The sequence below is a fragment of the Artibeus jamaicensis genome, unplaced genomic scaffold (genome assembly GCF_021234435.1).
Source record: "Artibeus jamaicensis isolate MK-2021 breed Jamaican fruit bat unplaced genomic scaffold, CSHL_Jam_final contig_432, whole genome shotgun sequence".
Classification (NCBI taxonomy): domain Eukaryota; kingdom Metazoa; phylum Chordata; class Mammalia; order Chiroptera; family Phyllostomidae; genus Artibeus; species Artibeus jamaicensis.
The window spans coordinates 15,259,689-15,270,326 of NW_026521828.1; positions in this window are offsets into that span (position 1 = coordinate 15,259,689).

Sequence of the window (10,638 nt, forward strand, 5' to 3'; positions counted from 1 at the left end):
GGGATTCAAACCCTGATGGTCCTAAATTCAGTCTCTATTTTTTCTATAGAAATGGTGACTTCACAGTTCAAAACAGCTGTAATTCCTAGTTTAAGTAGGAGGGCTGCTTATGTTCTTGAAGATTCCACTGAAAGTACATTTAGATGTCTGGCTTTTTGCTCTCAAATCCTTTCTTCCCATGCAGAATAATGGGACCATTTCAGATATGAAGCAAGTGTCTTATGTATTGTTGTGTATTTTCCCTACTTTGTAAATTCCCTGCTTCATTAGAACAGAGTTGTATTTCCAGTTTTTTTAGAGTAAGTAAAGATGTATTTTTATCACTAAAATAAACAGAAAATGTCAGTAGGAAGTTTTTTCAGCTATTTCCATGAATCTGGATAGCAACAAGAAATGAATCTCAGGATTGAACAGCAGTATGCTTTACCCTTCTGATAATTTTATTGGATGATCAAACCATTTGCTTACCTTAGTCATGAAAATGTTTATTTGTTCTGGGCGTTCACCCTTGTAGCAGCCCTACAGAAGTGGGATCAGACAAACAGGACTTCAGCCAGTTGTCCTGAACTCCAGCAATATTATAAACTCAAGCCCTTGCCCAGGACCAACCTCGGTCTGCATCTGGTTTTCAGTCCATGACCCTGATGATCACAGCTTATGTGATCATGAGTTGCACCTGCCATCTTTCTAGGTTCAGTGCTGCTTCTGTCCTAAGGAAGTTGTTCCCAAGCAGAGAAGGAACATATACAAAGGCAGAGTGAGAATTCTAAATGGCATCCCCTTCTTTGTTCCCAATTTTAAATATTTCTGTAAAGCCTTTGAAAAGTACGCTAGTGACATATACAAGTAAAAGGTGGAGTATTAATTGGGGATTCAAGACACCTGGTTTTTATTCGGGTTCTGCTTTGTGTGCTGGTTATAATCAACATCTCATTCTATCTGTGGTATAAAGAAAGTATTCTTTCTGTCTCTTTTGGTACCAGAGAGCTACAAGAATAAATAATATACTGTGCTTCAGTATAATTTCTTACTTAGTAGCAATACTATATACAATTATGATAATAAACATTACTGGTCAATCATAATTATTATTCGTGTTTCATGGAAGATAGGCTTATTTTCCCCAATTAGTTCTAATGTACCAACAGATACCCTTTCTTTTTTACAGCCCATACTTATCTGCTAATTACATTCTTCCAAATTATTGGCTGGGTAAGAACAAAATATCCATTGCCCTTGCTGTATATTAACTTAATAATATGGCAAAGTAATCTTTGTGTTATAAATAGTTCCCTTTCATCCCAGATGCAACTAGAAAGTCAAAGGAAGGGATGCTATAAATGAACAGAAGCATTCTTTCCATTTTCTGTGTGAATACAGTGCTTCCAGTGTGCTGTTCTCTTTTCCCTCGCAAGCCTCCCACCGACACTGCCTCATTGTGCAGCCCTGATGATTTTCCACAGAGGCTCACTGACATAGGAAGGGTGATATTTTTCTGGTGATAAAAGAGACTCACCAGGGTGATAAAGGGTGCTCTTTACAAATCTAATAATTCAATAATTCCTGGTTTTGTGTTTTGGAAAGTTAATGCTATAGGTGAAGGTAAATGTCTTTTGGAAAACTCAGTTTTAAGTTATTTTTTTTAATTGTTGTAAAAAATAGTTTTAAGTTACTTTTTTTAAAACTTGTTAAGAGACCTCTACCCTCTTAAAAAATTTAAGTGTGTAGTACAGTATCAAAAGCTATATGCAGAATATTGTACCTTGGAATTCTAGAACTTTTTTGTCTTGCATGACTGAAACATTGAACAGCAATCCCCCATTTTCCCTGTCTCGTCACATGGTGACTATCATTTTGCTTCCTGCTTCTATGAGTCTAACTACTTTAGATACATTATAAGTGTCCTTTTTTTTCACTTAACATAATGTTTGCAAAGTTCACCCTTGAGGTAGCGTATTACAGGATTTCCTTTTTATTGCTAAGTAACATTTGATTGTATGTATATACAATGTTTTCTTCATCCATTCATCTGTTGGTGGACATTTAGGATGCATTCATGTCTTGCCTGTTGTGAATAAGGCCCCAGTGAACATAGAAGTACAAATAGCTCTTTAAGATCCTGATTTTGAATGGAATTGTTGAGTCATGTGGTGGCTCTATATTTAGTTTTTTAGGGAATGCCATATTGTTTTTCATATTGGTTGTCCTATAATAACATTCCCACCAATAGAGCACCAGAATTTTTATTTTTTCCCCTCTTCCCCAATACTTGTTATTTTCTGGGGTGGTTGGTTGTTTGTTATTTTCCATATTAATCATGGCCATTCCAGCATATATGAGCTGATATTTCATTGTGGTTTTGATTTTCATTTTCCTGATGATTAGTGATGTTGAGAATCTTCTCACATAGCTACTGGCCATTTATGTCTTTTTGGAAAAATGTCTACTTAAGTCCTTTGCCATTTAAATAAAATCAGGTTGTTATTTTCACTATTAAGTTGTAGAAGTTTCTTACATATTTTGGATATTAACTCTTTATCAGGTAAATGATTTGTAAATATTTTCTCCCCTTCCATAGGTGGGCTTTGCACTCTGTTAGTTATTTCTGTTGGTGCAGAAATATTTATTTATATTTATTTTATTTTACTTTTTCAATACATTTTATTGATTATGCTATTACAGCTGTCCCATTTTGCCCCCTTCATTCCCCTCCATCCTGCACACCCTCTCCCACCCACATTCCCCACCTTTAGTTTGTCCATGGTTGTACATACAAGTTCTTGGCTTCTACATTTCCCATACTATTCTTACCCTCCCCCTTTCTATTTTCTACCTACCATCTATGCTACTTATTCTCTGTATCTTATACCCCTCTCTCCCCCTCCCACTCCTCTGTTGATAACCCCCCATGTGATCTCCATTTCTGTGGTACTGTTCCTGTTCTAGTTGTTAGCTTAGTTTGCTTTTGTTTTTGTTTTAGGTGTGGTTGTTAATAATTGTGAGTTTGCTGTCATTTTACTGTTCATACTTTTTATCTTCTTTTTCTTAGATAAGTCCCTTTAACACTTCATATAATAAGGAAGGGCTTGGTGATAATGAATTCCTTTAACTTGATCTTATCTGAGAAGCACTTTATCTGCCCTTCCATTCTGAATGAAAGCTTTGCCGGATAGAGCAATCTTGGATGTAGGTCCTTGCCTTTTATGACTTGGAATACTTCTTTCCAGCCCCTTTTTGCCTATAAAGTCCCTTTTGAGAAATCAGCTGACAGTCTTATGGGAACTCCTTTGTAGGTAACTGTCTCCTTTTCTCTTGCTGCTTCTAGGATTTTCTCCTTCATTTTTAATCTTGGTTAATGTAATTATCATGTGCCTTAGTGTGTTCCTCCTTGGTTCCAACTGCTTTGGGACTCTTTGAGCTTCCTGGACTTCCTGGAAGTCTATTTCCTTTGGCAGAATGGGGAAGTTCTCCTTTATTATTTGTTCAAATAACTTTTCCACTTGTTGCTCTTCCTCTTCTCCTTCTGGTACCCCTATAATTTGGATGTTGGAACATTTAAAGATGTCCTGGAGGTTCCTAAGCCTCTCCTCACGTTTACAAATTCTTGTTTCTTCATTCTTTTCTGGTTGGATGTTTCTTTCTTCCTTCTGGTCCACACTATTGATTTGAGTCCATTTCCTTCCCATCACTATTGGTTCCCTGTACATTTTCCTTTATTTCACTTAGCATAGCCTTCATTTGTTCATCTAATTTGTGACTGAATTCAACCAGTTCTGTGAGCATCCTGATTACCAGTGTTTTGAACTGTGCATATGATAGGTTGGCTATCTCTTCATTGTTTAGTTGTATTTTTTCTAGAGCTTTGATCTGTTCTTTAATTTGGGCCATTTTTTTTTCTTGATGTGCCTGTTAAGGCCAGAGCCTTAGGTGTTCACCAGGGCAGGGTAACCCATGTCTCTGTGTTTTGTGAGGAAGGGGTCCAAGAGAGAACCATGGCACTTGATCTATCCTCTGCCAGATTTGTCACTTCCCCCACTACCCACAAGTAAATTGGGCCCTTCTGCTGCTGATTCCCTCGGTGGGTGGGTTTATGTACATTCCAGGACTCTGTGTGTCTCTCCAATGAACTCTTCTGTGAGGCTGGAAGTTTCTCCCACTGTCTCCACATCCACAGGTGTTTTCAATCAGTGGTTTGAGGCTTTATTTCCCCACACTGGGGCCCTGGGTTGCCCAATCTGTCCTGCTCTCCAGTTGTTTCTCCCGGTTTATGTGTGTGTGAATGTGGAACCACCCAGTCCACAGTCTGCTGCCTCACAGTTCTGCCTGCTACTGCCTTGCTGGCCAGCTGCAGCCTTGTGCCCCACTCCACAATCCACCACCTGACTGGGTTTGCCAGCTGCCACCTTGCCGGAATCCTCTCCACCCTGGCTGCCTGTCTCAGCCTCTCCTACCCAACTGGATGAGTGTGCCTTCTTTAACTCCTTGGTTGTCACACTTCCATACAGTTCAATTTTCTGTCAGTCCTGGTTGCTTTTTGTTTTTAAATTGTTGTTGTCCTTCTTTTGGTTGTGCAAGGAGACACAGTGTTGTCTACCTATGTCTCCATCTTGGCCAGAAGTCCAGAGATGTTTTAAATTTGATGCTGTCCCACTAGTCTATGTTTGCTTTTGTTGCTTGCACTTTTGTTGCCTCTGCTTTTGTTGCCATATGCAAGAAGTCATTGCCAAGGCCATTGTTTTGTTGCTTTGTCCCTGTTTACTTCTAGGAGTTTTATAGTTTCAAGTCTCACATTTAAGTCTTTAAATTTGTGTTGATTTTTGTTTATGATGTAAGACAGTAGTCCAGTTCCATTTGTTTACCTACACCATTTTTTGAAGAGACCATTCTCTCCCCGTTCTGTAGTCTTGGCACCATTGTTGAAGATGTTTTGCAAGGGTTTATTTCTAGGCTGTCTATTTTCTTCCCCATTAGCCTATATATTTGTCTTTCTGCCAGTACTATATGTTTTAGATTACTGTAGCTTTGTAATATGTTTTGACATACAGGACATATAAGGTCTCCAGCTTTAGTCTACATCAAGATTTTTTGGCATCCAGGGTACATTAGGGTTTAATATAACTTTCAGAATTTTTTTCCTATTTCTGTAAAAAATAGCATTGGGGTTTTGATAGGGATTGCATTGAATCCATAGGTCACTTTGGGTACTGTGGCCATTTTAACAATATTGTCTTCTAGTCGCTGAACATGAGATATATTTTCCTTTGTGCCTTTCTTAATTTCTTTTAACAATGTTTACTAGTTTTCAGTGTATAAGTGTTTTGCCACTTTGATTCAGTTTATTCCTAAATATTTTATTTTTTCTGATGATATTATAAATTGGGTTGCTTTTTCTTAATTTTCTTTTTAGATTGTTTGGTGCTTGTGTATAGAACCACAACTGATTTTTGTAAATTGATTTTTATCCTACAACTCTACTGCATTCATTTATTATTCTTAACAGGCTTTTTGTGTAGAAACTTTAGGGTTTTCTACATGTAAGAAGAGCATGTCTTCTGTGAACAGAAATAATTTTACTTCTTTCTTCCTGATTTGGATGTCTTTTATTTCTTTTTCTTGCTTCAGTGCTCTAATTAGTAATTTTAGTACCATATTGAATAGAAATTGTGGGAATGGGCATTCTTGTGTAATTCCTGATCTTAAAGGAAAAGCTTTCCACTTTTCATGATTGAATATAATATTAGCTCTGGGACTTCCTCATAGACTGACTTTATCATATGGAGGTAAATTACTTCTATACTTATTTTCTTGAATATTTTTACCATGTAAGGGTGTTGAGTTTTGAGAAATGTCTTTTCTACATCTATTGAGATGATCATGTGATTTTTATCCTTCTGTTAATGTGTATTTTACACTGATTGCTTTGCAGGTGTTGAACCATCCTTGCATCCCAGGGGGAAAATTCCACTTGATTGTGGTGTATGATCATTTTAATGTGCTGCTAAATTCTGTTGGCTAGTATTTTGTTGAGAATTTTTTGCATCTATATTCATCAGGGATACTGGCTTGGAATTTTCTTTTCTTATAGTATTCTTTTCTGTTTTGGTATCAGGGTGATGTTGGCCTCATAAAATGAGTTTGAAAGTGTTTAAGAAGGATTTGGCATTCATTCTTCTTCAACTTTAGAAAAAATTGAGAATGATTGCTAAATGTTTGATAAAACATTCTCCTTTAATGTTTGAAGTCAAGTCACGTGGTCTTGGGCTTTTCTTTGTTGGGAGATTTTGACTACTGATTCAGTCTTCTTGCTAGTTATAGGCCTGTTCCATTTGCTATTTATTCCTGATTTAGTCTTTTTTCTTTTAAATATTTTATTGTTTATATCATTACTGTTGTCCCAATTTTCCCCTTTGTCCCCTGCCACTCATCCCTCCTCTCTATGCCCACACTCAATCCACTATGATTCAATCTTGAGAGGTTGTGTGTTTCTAGAAATTTATCCATTTCTTCTAGGTTATCCAATTTGTTAGTATGTAATTGTTCATAGTAGTCTCATAATTCTTTTAATTTCAACTGTAATGTCTCTTTTTATTTCTGATTATATTTACTTGAGTCTTCTCCCTTTTTCTATGTCTGGCTAAGGGTTTGTCAATTTTGCTAATCTTTTCAAACACCAGCTCCTACTTTTGCTGATTTTTCTACTGTTTTTTCATTCTCTATTTTGTTTACTTATGCTTTAATCTGAATTATTTCCCTCCTGCTAACTCTGGGCTTAATGTATTTAGCTTTCTAGTTCCTTGGGGGTGTAAAATTAGATTATTTATTCAAGAGCTGCTTTTTTAAAACAGGAGTTTTAAACTCCTGTTTTATTACTATAAATTTTCTTCTTAGTGCTGACTTTTACAGTATTGCTTGATTTGATAGTTGGTTAGCTAGAGACTCTCATTTTTTTTCAAAGCTTCTAAAGGATCTAGCAGAAAGTAGCTAGCTCCGTGATTTTTTAATGACCATTCTTCTTATATTATTCACCTATCCTGCTACCACATGAGCCCATGCTTTCCTCCTCACCTCCACATTATCCTTGTCTACTACAGATCAGAGTCTTAGGGATTGGGAGATAGTCCCTGCTAGGGGTTCCCTTCACCCACTTACCATCAGCAAAGAGATCCTGATTTCTATCTGACAGGTGAGTGATCCAGTTCTATACTATCATGAGGGGCCGATTTCTATACCCATTTCTTATACCAAATGCCTAGCCTGAATTCCCTGAGAAAGCAGAATCTAAGATAAGAGTTTGTTTGTGGGCAGTTCATTTGAGGGAAGTGACCCCAGGAAACAAGTAAAGGGAAGAGGAAGACTGTGAAGACTGAAGCAAGGGAAAGAAGAAAAATCAAAGAGAGAGGTTATTGAGGGACTTGCAGAAGTCCCTCTGAGGGTCTGTAGAATATTTCTCAGAAACGTCTACCTGATGACAGAAGGAGGCAGCAATCACTGCTACATGTTACTTTGGGGTTTTATGATCCCTGTGAATTTAATTCCCTTGTTAGGACACAATCCTCGGGGGCATGGTCCAAGCTTTAGATCCCCTGTATCTACTATAGTACTTTGAACAGAAAAGGTACTTAATAATAATTATGTATTGAATGAAACAATCAATGAATGTGCTCTGCTCAGTAGTTATTCTGAGCAGTGAAGAGGGTTATGGAAGACTACAGTGTGCATCAAACCTTTCCTCTAGTCAAAACCATTAAATGTCGTAGTTCTTTTGGGCTATAATAAAAACCACCAACTGGGTAACTGAAGAGCAGTGGAAATGTATCGATCACAGTTCTGGAAGCTGGGCTGTTCAAAATCAAGGTGCCAATATGGTTGTCTTCTGGTGGGGGGGTCCTCTTTGTGCTTCAAAGCCATCACCTTCATGCTTTATCGTCACAGTTCATTTGGTGGAAGGGGGTAGGTGGCTTCCTGGAACCTCTTTTCTAAGACACCAATCCATTCATGGGTGTTCCACTCTGGAGACTTAAGCACCTCCCAAAGTCCCACCTGCTATTACCATCACACTGGGCATTAAAATTTCAATATATATGGGGGTGGGGCACAGCACATTCAAACCATAGCATTAACCTATGTCTTCAAAAAAGTGTTCAATGTCCTTTCAACCTCAACCAGGGCCACTATTGGTTACGTGGGAGTTTCAATGTCTTACATAGTTTCTTTTTTTGATTCATGAATACATAACTTTGTTATACAGTTCATTGTTTACTTTAAACACACACAACACAATTCATGTACACACACACACACACACACACACACACACCTTTCTTTCTCTGGAGCTAGACTGCCTGGTTTTGAGCACTGATATCTCCACTGATTCTCTGTGTGACCTTTGGAAATTTGCTTAACCACTCTGATCATCAGTTTCTACACCTACAAAATGACAGTCATTCTACTAATACCCACCTCCTGAGACTACTGTGAAAATTACAGGTGATAGATAAATCATGCAACATATTTCACAAATAGATACAAGCCCTCACTCCTGAAAATTTTTATTGAGAGTGTATAGTAATAAAGGAACTTCAGGGCACTATTTGGACAAGAAAAATATCTTCTGTGTATCTCACAGCCCCTGGCATCATCTGAGTACATCATCAGTAGCAATGCTAAAATATTTAACAATTTTCTGGCATGTGCACTAACCAGTGTGGCCACTGGTCATTAACAATCATTATGGGCATACTGATGTGTACAGGCTGAGTGTAAGCATGCAGCCCCCCTTTAGGACTTTCCCAAAGTAGAGGAGTCCTCTGGTATTTTCCTGGTTGCACTCTTCATCTGTAGGTTGATGGGATGGTCCAGGAGTGTGCCTAACTCTACCAAGGCAGATTCAGATGGGATTGGGGTGGGGAATAACTCCTATATTCAGCCACCCACCAGCACCTGAGAGACCAGTGCCAGGTGAGGGATGGTCACTTCTGGGCGACAGTATTGACTGGGGTGGGGAGGAACCATCACATGCCACTCTTAGACCTCCCTCCTATGTTTTGGGGGCATCAGGTGCTCTCTGCTGTTGAGAGGACCTGGGATTCTTTGCCCATGCAGAACACCAAAGCCACATGGAGTTGACTGGCCAGCTCCACTCTCTCAGCTCTCTGTAGGGCTCCTGCAAGCCCAGAATTTCCACTCCTGGCCATATAAGGGCCAGGTATGGAAGCAGGTAACAGGCTATTGCCATGACAGTCTGACTTTGAATGGCTGTCAGTTGAAGAAGAAAATTTTATTTTTATTAACCAAAGTAGTGACTACCAGGAAGAGCTTAAGTACTTATGGCCTCTGCATAGGGACAAACTTTTATCCACTGCCTCAGCTTACAAAACCAAAAGCTAAAATTTAATGAATTCTTGTTCCATCACTTCAGGATAAATGGGTGCTTTTAAAAAGGGAAGCGACAAACTGTTTTGCTTAATCTTTTTATAACACATAACCTTAAGAGTGCTCATGCATTATGGAAAAGCCTCATAGATGTGAATCACCAAAGACCATTCAGAATCTGTGTTGCTGGATTTTCTAATTCTCCTCGCACAAAGCTTATTGCATCAAGAGAGGAAATGAGATGTAGTGGAAAGAATATGCAATTACAAGAGCTGATTTTATCTCTGACCTGCTGTGTTCTGATGGTGAGGACATCAGCCAGGCATGTCACCATTCTGAGAGCATCTTCCTCTTCATCTGTATCAAGACCTTCCTTATATAGTTTTTGGCCCCATATCTCAACCGATTCACTGTGACAATCTTGAACATGGCCACAAAGATTTTGGGGACATGTCAAAATATATCCCTATCTACCTCTCTTCCTCCTCACTCAAGGCAGCTGAGTCAACTCTGGGATGGACAAAACTTTAACACTTTTTGCCTCTTGCTGACAGCTGTCTTCGCTGGGCACAACTTCCCATTGTGGACGAAGAGCAAATGGGGGAGCTTGTGTTTCAGTTGTCCAAAGAGCATGTCCCAAGGTCCAAAATGTGGGCAGTAGGGGACTAGAAAGCTGGGTATGGGACCAAGGAGGCTGGATACCATATTTTCTGTCTTGCTATACATGGGATCTGTCTACACTTCCGCAGTAGAGTGTGCCCCATTGGTGTTATTAAAATTGGCTTCAAAACGTCTATAACCAGACATGTGAGTTATACAGATGGAAATTCCATCACTCTTGAAGCATTTGATATGAAAAATTGATAAGCTTAAAAAATCTATTTTACCCTGGGTGGTGTAGCTCTGTGGATTGAGTGCGGGCCTGTGAACCAAACAACCATGGTTTGATTCCCAGTCAGGGCACATGCCTGGGTTGCAGGCCAGTTCCCAGCAGGGGATGCATGAGAGGCAACCATACATTGACATTTCTCTCCCTCTCTCCTTCCCTATCCCTCTAAAGATAAATAAATAAAATCTTTTTTAAAAATCTGTTTTCATTATCATGATGTTTGTCAACAAAAGATAGAGGAAGTATTACTAGTGCCTTTTTCACAAAATCAATTTTTTGCTACTATTTGAGTACTGAAAATTATGTTTGTTTTTAAATCACATACTAGAGCAAATAAGTATTTTATGGATAATGTCTAACCTGAATTTGAAGAGTTC